This window comes from Panicum virgatum, chromosome 1N, assembly GCF_016808335.1.
Source record: "Panicum virgatum strain AP13 chromosome 1N, P.virgatum_v5, whole genome shotgun sequence".
Lineage (NCBI taxonomy): Eukaryota > Viridiplantae > Streptophyta > Magnoliopsida > Poales > Poaceae > Panicum > Panicum virgatum.
The window spans coordinates 47,970,053-47,985,062 of NC_053145.1; the positions used below are offsets into that span (position 1 = coordinate 47,970,053).

General features: G+C 44.1%; 1 long non-coding RNA gene across 1 annotated transcript; it reads right to left on the minus strand.

Moving 5' to 3' along the window:
* Positions 1-277: 277 nt before the first annotated feature.
* Positions 278-5,140, minus strand: LOC120656259. The gene is made up of 2 exons (XR_005667853.1): positions 4,651-5,140; positions 278-731 (listed from the first exon to the last, which is right to left on the minus strand). It is a non-coding gene; the product is annotated as an uncharacterized LOC120656259 (long non-coding RNA).
* Between the last annotated feature and the right edge of the window lie 9,870 nt (positions 5,141-15,010).

Genomic DNA, 15,010 nt, shown 5'->3' on the forward strand with positions numbered 1-15,010 from the left:
AGCTCCTCCATGGCCGGCGCTGCCAGACGGGCCCGCGGACGACAACAGCGAGGTGCTCCCGCGGCGAGGAGCAGCCGCCGCGGCGGGGCGCGGCCGGCACTGCCAGGCCGCCCACAGACGACGACGGCGAGGTGGGCCCGTGGACGACGACGGCGAGGTGGGCCCGTAGACGACGATGGCGAGGTGGGCCCGCGGACATCTACTCGGCGGGGATCGGAGCTCTCCTTTTGGGTCCGCTGTTGGAAACGGAAGGTTTGGGTGGTGACTTTTTTTTTCCTGTGTGTGACCCAAACAAACAAATGCGTCTCGCATTTAGGTATCCGCTGTTGGAGACAGTCTGATGAGCATATTTTACTTAGCGATGCTACATTGGTATGAATGATCATTCAGTTTACTTTGCAGCCTACAAAAACAGGAATCATCCATAAATAAATTTGTTGTAAATAAAACTCTGGATAATGTCAGAAACAGAACCTTCTTCGAGAGAGGCAGGGGGCTACCTGATCATATTTAGAAGCACGTAAATAAAATGAGAAGGTGAAAAAAATGGAAATCTTCAAGAGAAAATGTAGTAACCAGTTTTTTAATATGCATTTCAGTGAAGCAGGTAAGCAAATCGAGTTCTAAACATTCAGTTTGTAGGGACTACAATGCAAGAATGGAAATAAATAAGTGATGTAACTAACTTTTAGTAAATCACTGAAGAGAGAACTGGAGAAGGCACAATCAGTCTGAACTCGAAATAGTAGGGGAGAACCAAATCAGTTCGAAAGGTAGAACCACCTATTGGTAAAAATAAATCTTTCAAGCATACTGTTGCTGTGGCAGAACCGCCTAAATTATCCTAGCTCAAGTGCGCAGGCCATCATCATAAAGGCAACATCAGCTCAAACGCACTTCAAACGGAACAATTCTTGGTCTGTCGGGTAACGTCCCGATACAACCACCAGTTCTCGGATCGAACAAGCATACCTCGCACGAAGGCGAGCCCAGAGATATTACAACCACAATTTTTACATCACAGGCATAAAAGTCATTACAAGCTGGTTCTAAAACATTAATACAAGACCAAACGTAGTAAAGCAGTTATACAAGCCACAACTATAAGTTCAGAGTTTAAAACAGCGGAAGTTAAAACACGACGGCTACAACACGTCGCAAACGGACACCAGGCTAGCCCAAGCATGGTATCACTCGTCATAGTCATTGCTGGTCGCAGACGTATCCCACTCTACGGACCAGCCAGGAGGCAACGAGCAAGGATAGGTCAAGCTAGCGATCTGATCCTCAAAACTCATACCTGAAAAAGGGTTTCAACAGCAAGGCTAAGCATTCTAATACTCAGCAAGACTTAACCGTCAACGGGTATAAGTAGCCCACTTTAGCTAGACTATGCAAGGTTTTGTGAGGCTCTGGTTTTCCTTTTGCTGAAAAGCAATAAAGAGTATGTCCTTACTTTCAAGTTTTAGCTTTCAAGATTCTAGTTGAATAACCATTCTATGTAAGCAACTACTATCCAAACATGGTAGAAATCTAAGCAAACATCAAGATTGATTAAAGTATTGTTGTTCTTCTTACTCTGTGTGGCAAAGAGATCAAGCAGTCTCATTTCATCGTGAGAGGCGGACGATTCTGAATCGAAATTCAACCTTGCAAGGATAACCTAGCACACACGTCTGGAACACCGTCGGGTCATTCCCAAACAACCGTTGACCTTTCTTTCCGGCTTGTGGATAGTGCCACTCTCCCCGACTACAGGGCTCCAAGGCCGAACCTTGCCCCTTGAAGTCGTAGTGTTGCGCAACATAAAAAATAAAACCTAGTCCTAAGAGAGAGTGGGAGGTATATCCACTCCCCGGTCCAATCGGCTACTAGGCTTGCCGCGTACCATATTTACGGCATGTGACTAGTACTTTCAAAAACTTAACCAGCACTACCACACACCGCGACCTTAGCAAGTTCATCAACACAGACGGGGTCTCACATAAAGTCATGATATCGATCACAACCCCGTCCGTCGTCCTTATATTGATAACAGAAAGTAAACAAACAATTCCTATAAAGCTCGCGAGTGACAGGCAATCACTCGACTTTTACCGGTCCTATAAGCTTAGCAAGTAGTCGAACTCAAGTCTAGTATTCAGTACAAGGGTTCCTAGGATCATGCATCTAGGGTTTTCAATTCAACTCCTAAGAACTGTAAAAGCATAAGCAAAAACAACCGTAAATGATAATAAATTGAAATATAGGTTATGCCCGGGGCTTGCCTTCTCGGTAGTTGCTAACTATTTCAGCTCTAGGCTCTTCCGAACTTTGGTCCGGGGCTTCAGTTAGTTCAGCAGTGTTTACTTGAGCTTCGAGATCACCTCCGTCAGATTCCGGGATCAGCTCGTACGTCCCGTCCGATAAGGCAGTCGTGTCTATATGTAATGCAAGAACAACATTAAAAACATACATGGGCAATCGTTTATAGAGTAGTTAAATAACAAATTTAACTACACAAGGCATCATGATCAACAGTACAAAAGAAGTTGACTAACTTCACAAACAAGTGGGGGTGGGTCCCTATAGCAATTAATTCCATGTTTGCTAATAATTAAGTAACTCAAACAACAAACAGTAATAAAAGTAGCAAACATTACCCTAAACAGAACATGAATAGATTAAGCTACCTTATAAAAATCATGCCAAGACATGTAGCCATTTAATCACAAAAATTCATTCATTCAGATAACACCTAGATCAAGTTTGAATTATACAGGTTAAACTGGAGCAAAATAGAAGCTCAAAATTTAACAGGAGGTCTACACAGAAATGAACTAGCAACTGTGAATTTTTCATGATTTTATCTACACAGAATTAATTCTGAGAAAATAACTAAAACAGAAATAAGATTAGAAATATTCATTTTTTTGCTCCTATTCTAGCCATGAACTGAGGCTCAAACCTCCTGGACAAGCTAAGTTACTCAAAAAGAACATGCAGAAATAAATTCATGAATTACTAAGAACAGAAACTATTTACCATAATTAAAGTCTACTAAACACGGATTAAATCAAATAAATAGCTACAACATAGAACTAATCATGAAATATTTATAGAAAAACAAGTGTTACATGAGTAAACTACCATAAAAGTTTCACTGCAAGACATGGCTTTATACAGTAGTTAAGAAAAAGATGAAATCAACTAATATTTATGCACTAGAAACACAAATCAAAATCTACAGCAAAAACTTGCAACTAAAGCCTAACATATTATGGTTCTACTGCATAGAGCTCTTCAAGAGGATTCCAAAACTTCATAATTTGCTATTTTACAAATTTTCTACGAATTGATATTGAATTTCAAAGTTCACTAAAAAACATTACAAAGCAGTCCCTAAGGCACTCTTCATATGAGTCAAGACTTATTCAAATAACCCCCCGGGTTCTCTGGAATTTCAAACCCGAGGTCCTCGGGTCGGGTCAGAGGGGGAGCGCGGGTTTGACCGGCGGTTTCCCGGCGAGGGTGGAGGGGTGCGTGAGCTTCACGGGTTCAAGGCGCACCTCTCGGTGGTCTAGGGTTGCGGGGAGGGGCTCGGAGGCGGCGGCTCGACGGAGCAGGGCGGCTCGGCGCCGGAGGCGAGCGACGGCGAGGGTGCTCCGGTGAGGTTCGGGCGAGGGGAAGCGGTCGGGGAGTTGCGCGAGGGCGAGGCGCGGCTAATGGTGGGGGCTATTGGGGTGGAGCGGGTCTGTGGTGGCGGCTCCGCGGCGGGGTGAGCTCGCCGGGGTTCGGGGTGGTGCGGCGGCGGCGTTCGGAGGCGTGGGAGCGAGAGGAGAGCAAAGGGGCGAACGAAATCGACTTCTGGGGTTCTTGTAGCACTCGGGCGCTCGCTAGAAGGGTGCGGCGGGCGCTGTCCGGGGCTGTCCACGGCGACGGCGAGGTGGCGGCCGCCTGGGTGGCTCTGGAAGCGGCGGGGCGCGTGGCTCGGCCGGGAAGGCTCCAGCGCGGGGCAACAGGAGGGGGAGGAGGAGCGGCGCGACGCGTGGGTGCCAGCGCGAGGCGAATTAATGGCCGAGATGGCCGGGAAGCCTCTCCACGGCGCCGGCGTCGGTGCCGTCGGTGGGCGGCGGCGAGAACAGAGCAGGGGGGTGGAGGTGGAAGAAAAGGGCAGTTTTGCAATTTCCAAAAATTCCAGGGACTATTATGTAAACCAGCAATAACTTTTAAATCAAAGCTCAAATGGAAAAGTGCCCAACATAAAAGTTGTTCAATTTTTCATGATCTACAACTTTGATGTTGTGCAAAAATTTATTTGACCAAAGATTCAAGAGCTAAAATTAAAAACATTGAAGGGAATTTGAATTCTAGGAATTTTGTCTTTTTCAAAGCAAATTCACTTGAAACATAGACTTAAAAGTAAATTTTGCTGCCATGCATTAAATGCACTGAATTTTTGCAAAAACACCCTCCACAAAAGCTATATTCAGAAATAACTAAAGAAAAGACCCTGTATAAAATCATAATTACACATATAGCCTTTTATAATTACAAAAAGATCCTTTTTAAGCAATTCAAGCACATGATGCATAGTAAACATACACAATTACTGTGCAGACACCTTTTTAATTACTGTGCAGACACCCAGGGTGTTACAGGCAACCACACCTATTTTGAGATGGCGATTCGAACATGCTGCTGCACCCATTTTGGAAGGAAATGTGTTCTAATTCTAGCCAGAAAAGGGGAAAGGCATGGATTGGACCTGAAAAAAACAATCTAGCAGGGAGGAATAGAGTTGGGACTTGGGAGATGGATTCGATGTGAAGGAGGAAATAGACAGAAAGTTAATCAATCAAAGGCTTAATCGGAGGGCAAAGAGCTAGATTTGGGCTGGGGTGAGTTCGATCCATTGACTGCAAACCCGATTGGGAAGGGTAAGCACATCAAGAAGTATAGATTTTTACATACCGTAGGCTCTCAGCGGAGGTTGCCCGCTCCCATCGGCTGATCTGGCGGTGGAGGGCACTTGAGGAAGGTGGCCGAAGAGAGAAGGCGGCCGGCCCGGCAGCGGCCGCAGGAGCTCAACCGCTGCTGTGATGTGAGAGAAAACACCGAGATAGGGGTTGGCCTGAGCGCCGCCAACATTGGTCCTCTACTTGAGCTCTCGCCGCTTGTCACCATGTGTAGGCAACGCAGGCCCGGGCCCAAGGGGGGTGCAGCCCGTGCGGCTGCACAGGGCCCCCAAAATTCTGGGGCCCAAAAATTTCTAGTAGCCCATTAAGTAGTATAACTACTTATCTCCTTTCTACAGGCCCAAACGTGCAAATGATCAAAGTAAACCACTAAAGCCCATGACCAGGCGTCCAGGCCTGCCTAGTGCCCACGACTGCCCACGAGGCCATGACCTCCTATTCATTAGCTCGTCTGATCGTCTCCTTTGCTGCTGTGTGCCGATTCATCTTCAACCGCTGACTGCAGACTCGCCGTCCTTCCTGGGCCCTTCGCCGAGCCACTGCCCTGCCAAGGCAGACCGCCCACAGGCGGTCAGGCGCCAGGTGTCACTGCCGACGCCCGGGCGAGTGGGCGATGATGCGACAGTCAGAGCCGCAGGGCAGGGTGCAGACCGATCGATCAGGAGGCCATCACGGAATCACGCAATCGGCTAAGGTAAATCTGTAAATACTAAATAGATGTTTTTTTAATTCCCTAACTACATGTACTTGTATCCTTTGAGTTTAAATCTGTAATAGATTAATTATAATTTTTCTTTCATCTTTTATGTTAGAAAGATTGATATCGATTGAAGTCATGTCTTCTGCAAATCAATCTAGAAAATATGATTCTGGTAGCCAAAAGTGTAAAAAGAAACAAAGACTAGATGATTTAACTCAATCCCAGAAAGGAGCTATGGATAGATTTGTTGTGAAGGAATCACAAGTGTCCTCCAATAATCATATACTCAATCAAAGCCCTGCACTTGATAGTAATGTTGACAATGATCCTAGAGATGGTGATCCACAAACAGAAAATAATGTTGGGGTTGAGGAAGTTCCTATTGGTAGCACAAATATCGAGATGGATGGTAATGGTGATAATGTGGGAGCCACTAACATTGAGATGGATGATAATAATAATGGCGATTCTTTTCAACCTGATATATTTGATCCAAGATATTGGGATTCACTTGATACTAAACAGATTGATATTTTGGCACAAAAGGGTCCTAAAAGAGATTTATCAATTCAGAAAGGTACTAGAGATAGATATTCTAGAAGGTTTTCTGCACTATTTTACAATAGAAAACTACCAAATGGAGAGTATTGTGATAGAGATTGGCTTGTCTATTCTAAGGACCTCGGTAGAGTATTTTGCTTTGCTTGTAAATTATTTACAAAAGGATACCGAAAGGGACAGTTGGCAAATGAGGGGTATAATGATTGGACACATCTTGGTACTACACTTAAAGAACATGAGACAAGTGCAGATCTTGTTTTGAATATGACCACTTGGTATGAGTTGCGTAGTAGGTTGCAAAAGGATCAAACTATTGATAAGGCTGCTCAGCGACAACTTGAGAAAGAAAAGGATCACTGGAGAAAGGTTCTATTAAGAATTATTTGCATTGTAAGATATCTTGCCAAGCATAGTCTAGCATTTCGTGGAACTAATAGCAAACTATATGATGATAGCAATGGGAATTTCTTGGGTTTGATAGAGATGTTGGCTGAATTTGATCCATTTATTCAAGAGCATGTTCGTCGTATTACAAATGAAGAAACTCATATTTATTATCTTTTCATATATTTCTAGTAAGAGTAAACAGGGTATGTCCACTTTGTGCGCGAGCAGTAGACATCATGCCCTGGTGATCGAAACAAAAGAACAAACAATCAGCTCGCACACTGGACTATTTTAACCTGTCTAGTTTTTTAAGAAATCTGACGAACTGCCACATTCAGAAGCTATCCTCAGAGAAAGAACATGGCGAAGCTGCTGCTAGACCTGTCGAGCTGACCTACAAGGAAGAATTGCATAGCCAAATATGCGAACGCTTACCTGCAAAGAGAACTGAATCAAGCCGAGCACAAAGAAAAATCGATCCAGCAGAGCTGCTGCTAGGGCAGACAGAAGTGAGCTCGGTAGAAGTGAGCTCGGTAAGGAGACTTAATCTTGTCACAACGTATTCGGGGACAATGAAAAGTTTCTCCAGAAAATGCTACAAGAGGACTTGCGAGGTGATTATTGTAATCTGCATCCATACTCTTGAAACTTTTCTCCCAGGATACGAGTATCATTATTCCCTTAATGGGAATAACAAGTTTGTACTTTGTCACGGCCTCGGGCCGATTTAGCTGTAGCAGGCTTCTCAATAAGCCAAGAAGTGTGCGTGCAGACCCAAGTCGTTTGTAAAATTAAGTAGAAAGAAGTACTCGAGTTGTAATATCGAGTAGTTGTACTGTGTCGAGTACTTTTTCTTGTTCTGGAATGTAATCCTACTTAAGGAAAGAAAAGTCAAGTAGTTGACTAGGAATGTGAGTGTTTTCTTTTTCCAGAATGTAATCTTCAAAAAAAAGGAATGTCTCAGAAAATCCCATTTTTTTTCGCAATTTGCAATGTACTCTTGGCCTTGTTGACATCCTTTTTTGACACGTGTCAAGGAAAGTGATTTCGGTAAAGGAAAGGTGGCCGATTGAAAAGAAATCAAAAGATGCACAGAGTTGGGATCGGCCGATGGGAGTCTGTCCGATGGGCCAGAAGAATATGCTTTGAAGATGCTGATATGCTAGCTCTAGTATCCGGCCGATGGAGAGTTGCCGATGAAGTCAAGGGAGGAGGATTGGATCCGGACTCTACGAAAATCTTGATGATTCGATTGTAGTATTTGAAGTAGTTTATCTTTAGATAGTCTTTTCTTTTAAGTCAAGTAATGTTTGCCGTAATCGGCTAGGACTTGATAGCGCTAGGATATATATATATATCAGTTGTAAGGGACCGGAAAAACTTGATACACATCCAATACAACAAACTTTACAATTCTTTGCACTTTTTCGGCGACTTCACCTTTTCTCTTCTTTTTTTCGACGAGTTCTTTCAAGTTGATCAAGGACGTCTCACATTCGAGCAACTTGATTTGCTGGTGAGTTTTCGTTTTACCGAGTATATTTGAGCTTTAGCTATCGGGCGCATCGCTGTGGCTTCGTTCAAATCTATTCAAAAGTTATCGAGTTTATCTAGGCATTAACTTTCGGGCGCATCGTTGTCGTCTCGTCTAGATTTATTCACCAATTATCGATATCGGCTAGATTTGTAGGTTTTCCTATACTTTTTGGCCATTATCACATCTAAAAACACACTAGATCGGCTTTAGGTTTTATGGTGACACTTTTGTTATCTCATGAGCCGGTTTAGATCTGTTTTTAGCTCCATATCATCTAAGTTACACATTCGTAGCTTAGATCTTGTCATACATACACGATCAGCTATTCAAAGCTAGTTTTGATGTTTAGTGCATCGGCTGATCCTGCCGATGCGCTCTTTACTACGCGTTTGCATTTAATATCTTTTTGTCGTCTATAGTATCGGCAAAGCTTGCCGATACGCCCATCTGAGAGATATTCGGAATCCCAGCCGATACGCTCTCGAATTTGACTTTGTTTTCTCCCTTGTTAATTACAGGTCAAATTGACTGGCACACTTGGTTGACTTTTCTGTGACTCGGCGAACACTTGCCCTCGGATTCCAGTGTGTTGATTTTTGCGTCAACACATCTTTTGGCACGCTCGGTGGGACCCGAAAAGCTTCAACATGGTGGAACTCACAGATAAATCTGCAGTTAGTGAAAAGAACCAGATTCTCATTCCTGAAGATAAGCTCAAAGAAGAACAAAAGAAGGAATATGAAGAGCTGGTGGAGAAATTCAAACGTGAATGCCTCAAGTCGTACAGCATCAACAGATCTGGTGAGGTGATCAAGAAGTTTAATCTTCCATCTTTCCAGCCATTGACAGAGGCTCAACGTGAAAGCAAGATGATAGATGCAGTTGGCCAGGCTGTGGCACAAGCCTTCATCAAGAGTGCAATAGTCATGGGCAATACGGTGCACAATGCAGTGGTCAAGACTTTTGCTGAAGGTACGTTACCAGGGTGCATGGGTCCTTGCTATATATAACCAGATCAGATGCAATATACTCCCTTGGAGGTGTCTATGGCAGCAGCCCTGTCGGTTCAAGATAGCCAGACAGGAACAAGCAATAGTCAAACTCCACCCCAGATGACTTCTGTAGCATCGGCGGGTACGACAGATCCTATCTACTCAACCACGCCGCCGATTGCTACAACTGTGCAAGGTGTATCTGCGTCCGTATTTCCTAAAGGATGGGATCCTGCTACTAGGTATGGTATGCATCCGGATTTCTTTTCTACGCCACCCAAGATGCAGTTTAATGCATTGGCTTCTCAGCCGATAGCCTCTCAGCCTGATCCATCGGTCGTTCAGCCGATGGGTGTACAGCAGGATGCATTGGCAACACAGCCGAATGCACAAGGCGCATGGAGTCCACAACAAATGGCACAAGCTAATGCATCGGCGCCACCGCCAATGACCCCACAGCAGCGTCTTGCTATCCTGCTCCAACCCCAGTCTCCTTCAGAAGTGTTATTGTCGCAATCTCCGCATCAGAAGGGAATCAACTGGGTATTCCACAATCAAGCAACTGGACAGATACGGTGTGTCAATGTGTCGTACATGGATATTACTGGTCAACAATCGGCTAACTCATCAGCTACACAGCTGTAAGCATCTAGGCCCTCAAGGTATGTTTCGGTGATTAATGACAACCATTATTGTGACTAATGAGTTTGTGCAGCTTAATAGATCATTATCGCTCATTTGGTCATATGTCAAAAGAGGCCCCTCAATTTCATTATTCAAAAAGGCGATCTCGGTATTCAACTCAATTTTATGTCAAGACTAAGGATCTTTCTAGTCCTAAGTGTCATAAGGTTGAGAAGGACACTTAGGTTAGTATAGGTTTTATAGTTTTGTAGTGATCGCACTATTAAGAGGGGTTAAGGCTAAGTAACTTGAGCATGGACATGATCATTTGAAAATGGATGCACACTATGGTCACTCAGGTTTCTAGAAGTTCAAATAAGTGGTTCTCAAACTATATCTCAAGAATATTTGGATTTCATTCAAGACTCAAATCAGAAAAGACAAAATCAGAAAAAGTCTATACACCGGTTTAACCGACGCTCTCAATTTTCTATACGTCGGTTAAACGAAGTCAGCAGAGTCTGGACAAATTCAATACACCGGTTAAACCGACGTGTTTGAATTTAACGTCGGTGCATTAGTCCAGAGTTGGTTTTTCCAGGGCAATTCAAGTTCAATTCACCGGATTAACCGACGCTGTTTGAATCAAGACGTCGGTGCAATTGACCAGTGAGATGGTTTTTCAGAGGAATTCAAAAGTTGTACTCACCGGTTAAACCGACGATAGGTTTGAGTTAACGTCGGTGCAGTTGTCCAGAGACTTGGTTTTTCAGTGGATCAGTGGACAACCACACTCACCGGTTAAACCGATGTTACGTCGGTCAATCTGCCCAAGTTGTAACGGCTAGTTTTTAGAAGAGGCAGTTTACATTCACCGGTTAAACCGACGATGACAAATGGAGGGACGTCGGATTAACCGGCGATACGCAGTTTTCTGGCAGCTTTTCTCCAACGGCTCTATTTGTGTGAGCTGCCTATATATACCCCTCCAATGGGTCATTTCGCCCACTCTTGACACCAGGCAACATCCATACACTCATACTATAGTCAAGAGCCACATTGAGCTTCATCATTCACATACTTGTGCATTCAATCAATCAAGAAGCAAGATTAAGGACTTGAGTAGAGAGAAGCTAGTGTGCATCCGTTCTTGGTGATCGGTTCTTGCTCAAGTGAAGGCCTTAGCTTGTTACTCTTGGTGATTGGCATCACCTAGGCGATATTGGTGATCGGGGTGTTTCTCGCGGAGCTTGCCAAGGATTGTGGGAGCCCGGAGAAGAAGATTGTACGTGGCTTGATCTCCACCACGCTGGGATGGTGAACGGAGACTCTTAGTGAGCGCCCTCGTCTCGGTGACTTGGGAGGTGACAAGACTCTTTGAGAGTGTCACAACGTGGATTAGGGGTGTGTGCCAACACATCGATACCACGGGAAAAAAAATCCGATCGTCTCTTGTCCACTCTCTTTATTCAAGCATTTTCTTTCTTGCAATTTACTCATGTGCTTGACTTAGAGATCATAACTTAGCTCTACCTTGCTAGGCTTTACTTTGTTTTTATCTCTCTTAGCTTGTGTAGGTAGCTTAGTTATCCGGTTGGTGAATTGGTGCCCTACTAGCTTTGCATAGGTTAAGGTTGCTTTACTTTGTTTTAGAAATTGAAAAAGGCCTAATTCACCCCCCCTCTTGGTCCATCGATCCTTACAATTGGTATCAGAGCCTCGTTGCTCATTTGGATCATTAGGCTTCACCGCCTAGAGCTATGGCCAAGATGGGTGGTTCGCCGCCCCACTTCGAGGGCAAGAACTTTGCTTATTGGAAAGTTCGCATGGCCGCATATCTTGATGCGATTGCCCCCGAAGTGTGGTTGGCCACTAAGACCGGATTCACCGGAACTCCCACCGCCGAACAATTAAAATGGAATGCCAAGGCTAGAAATGCAATTTTCGAAGCCATTAGTGAGGAAGTCTTTGCTAGAGTTAATGGCATGGACTTAGCAAGTGATATTTGGAAGGAGCTCATTGAAATTCACGAAGGCTCCACTAAAGTTCGTGAGCAAAAATATCACTTGTTTAGAGCTAAGTATGATTCTTTTAAAATGCTAGCTCATGAAAATTGCAATGATATGTACTCTCGCTTGAATGTCATTGTCAAGGACATTAACGCACTTGAAATATCCAAAATTGACAGTGCCTCCATCAATCGCAAGATTCTCATGCTCCTCCCGAAGCCCAAGTATAACATCATCAATGTTATGCTTCAAAAGGAGAATCTTGACACAATGGAAGTAGGAGAACTTGTGGGCGAAATTCGCGCTCATGAGATGAGTATCCTTGGTATGTCCGAAGAGCCAACTTCAAGCAAATCAATTGCTCTAAAGACCAAGGCAAACAAAGCCCGCAAGCTCAAGATGATCAAGCAAGATTCAAGCTCAAGCAATGAAGATGATGATCATCATGAAAGCTCATCCGATGTTGAAGATGATGCAGAGCTTGCTCTCATGATGAGGAAGTTCACCCGCTTGAATGACAAGATCGACAAGAAGGGTTTCAACTTTGACTCAAAAAAGGGAATGTTCCGGCCAATGGATGTCAAGAACAAAATTTGCTACAATTGTGGAGAAAAAGGTCACATCCGTCCAAATTGCCCCAAGCCGGACAAAAGAAACAAGGACAACAAGAGCAAGCATCGCCATGATTCAAGCGATGATGAAGAAGAAGAAAGGAAAAACAAGAACAAGAGACTTGGGAACAAAAAGAGCCATGACAAGAAGACCAAGCTCTTCCCAAAGAAGAAAGGGCACACCAAGAGAAGCTTCTTGGTGGAAAAACAAGAGTGGGTGACCGATGTCTCGTCAAGCGAAGAGTCAAGTGATGAAGAAGACATAGTCACCATCGCCCTCACAAATGAAGAACCATCACTACCTCCACCTCCAATGTGCCTCATGGCCAAAGGTAACTCTAAGGTGAACTACAAAGCCGGTGGAAAACATTGGGTACTAGATAGCGGTTGCTCTCAACATATGACCGGCAATGATAGCATGTTCACCTCCCTTGAAGACCCCGGCGATCATGAACATGTCACCTATGGTGATAACTCAAGGGGAAAAGTTTTAGGTTTGGGTAGAATAGCTATCTCTAAAGATTTATCCATTTCTAATGTCTTGTTTGTAGAAGCACTTAGTTTTAATCTTATTTCTATTGCTCAATTGTGTGATCTTGGACTAACGTGTACCTTTGACAAGAATGGTGTTGTAGTAACTCTTGAAGAAGACAAGTCAATGGTATTCACGGGGTTTAGGCATGGCAACATCTATTTAGTGGACTTCTCTTCAAAGCAAACAAGTACCATGACATGCCTCTTCACCAAGTCTTCTCTTGGGTGGCTTTGGCATAGAAGAATTGCTCATATTGGCATGAGCAACCTCAAGAAAGCCCACAAGAGAGGGATGATCACCGGCTTGAAGGATGTCACGTTTGACAAGAACAAGCTATGTAAAGCATGTCAAGCCGGGAAGCAAGTTGCAACACATCATCCCATCAAGACGATGTTGTCTACCTCCAAGCCGCTCGAGCTACTTCACATGGATCTCTTTGGTCCAACTACATACAAGAGCATTGGTGGTAACCTCTATTGCCTAGTAATTGTTGATGATTTTTCATGTTACACTTGGGTTATGTTTCTAGGCGATAAGGGTGAAACTCCGGAAATCTTCAAGACCTTTGCAAGAAGAGCTCAAAGGGAGTACAACTCCCCAATTGTGAAGATCCAGAGTGACAACGGCACCGAGTTCAAGAACATGAAGATTGAAGAATGGTGCGATGAAGAGGGCATCAAGCATGAGTTTTCCGCCACCTACACGCCTCAACAAAATGGAGTGGTGGAAAGAAAGAACAAGACTCTCATCACCCTAGCAAGAGCAATGTTGGATGATTATGGCACATCCGAGAAATTTTGGGCGGAAGCAATCAACACGGCGTGTCATGCATCCAACCGAGTGTATCCTCACCGACTCCTCAAGAAAACTCCATATGAGCTCATCACCGGGAAGAAACCAAATATATCATACTTTCGAGTCTTTGGTTACAAATGCTTCATCTACAAGAAGAAAAGGCTCGGTAAGTTTGAAAGTAGATGTGATGAAGGTTTCTTTCTTGGTTATGCATCAAACTCCAAAGCATATAGAGTATTCAATCAAACCTCCGGGTTAGTTGAAGAAACATGTGATGTGGAGTTTGATGAATCTAATGGCTCCCAAGAGGAGGTTGTTGGCTATGAAAATGTAGGTGATGAGGAGATTGATGAAGCTTTGAAAAATATGTCCATTGGGGATATCAAGCCGGAAGAGGTGCATGAAAGCAATGATCAAGGGGGAGGACCTTCCTCATCTACACCAAGCACCTCCACGGCGCCCCAAATGGATGAAGATCAAGAAAAAGATGATACACAACCTCAAGAAGATGTGCCAACGCCAACACCCCAAGTTCAAGAACAAGAAGAGCAAAGTGTTCCACCACAAGCACAAGTCACCCATGATCCACCCCAACAAGCATCCACGCAAGTACCGCTAGTGAAGCATGGTCGCATCTCCAAGGATCATCCAATTGGTCAAATCATTGGTAGTCCATCAAAGGGAGTAAGAACTCGCTCTAAACATGCTTCATTTTGCGAATATCACTCGTTTGTTTCTTGTATTGAACCCACTAGCATAGAGGAAGCGCTTGAGGACTCGGATTGGGTGATGGCCATGCAAGATGAGTTGAACAACTTCACCCGCAATGAAGTTTGGGTCCTCGAAGCTCCTCCGAAAGACAAGAACATCATCGGCACCAAGTGGGTCTTTCGAAACAAGCAAGATGAACATGGGGTGGTGATACGTAACAAAGCAAGACTTGTGGCAAAAGGGTTCTCTCAAGTCGAAGGTTTGGATTTTGGTGAAACTTTTGCTCCGGTCGCAAGACTTGAAGCTATCCGTATCCTTCTTGCTTACTCTTCACATCATAACATTAAATTATATCAAATGGATGTGAAAAGTGCATTCTTAAATGGCATTATTAACGAACTTGTTTATGTTGAGCAACCTCCCGGGTTTGAAGATCCGAGGAATCCTAACCATGTTTATAGGTTGCACAAGGCACTCTATGGGCTCAAACAAGCTCCAAGGGCTTGGTATGAGAGGCTTCGTGACTTCCTAATCATGCAAGGCTTCAAGATCGGGAGGGTGGACACCACGTTGTTCACAAAAGACGTCAA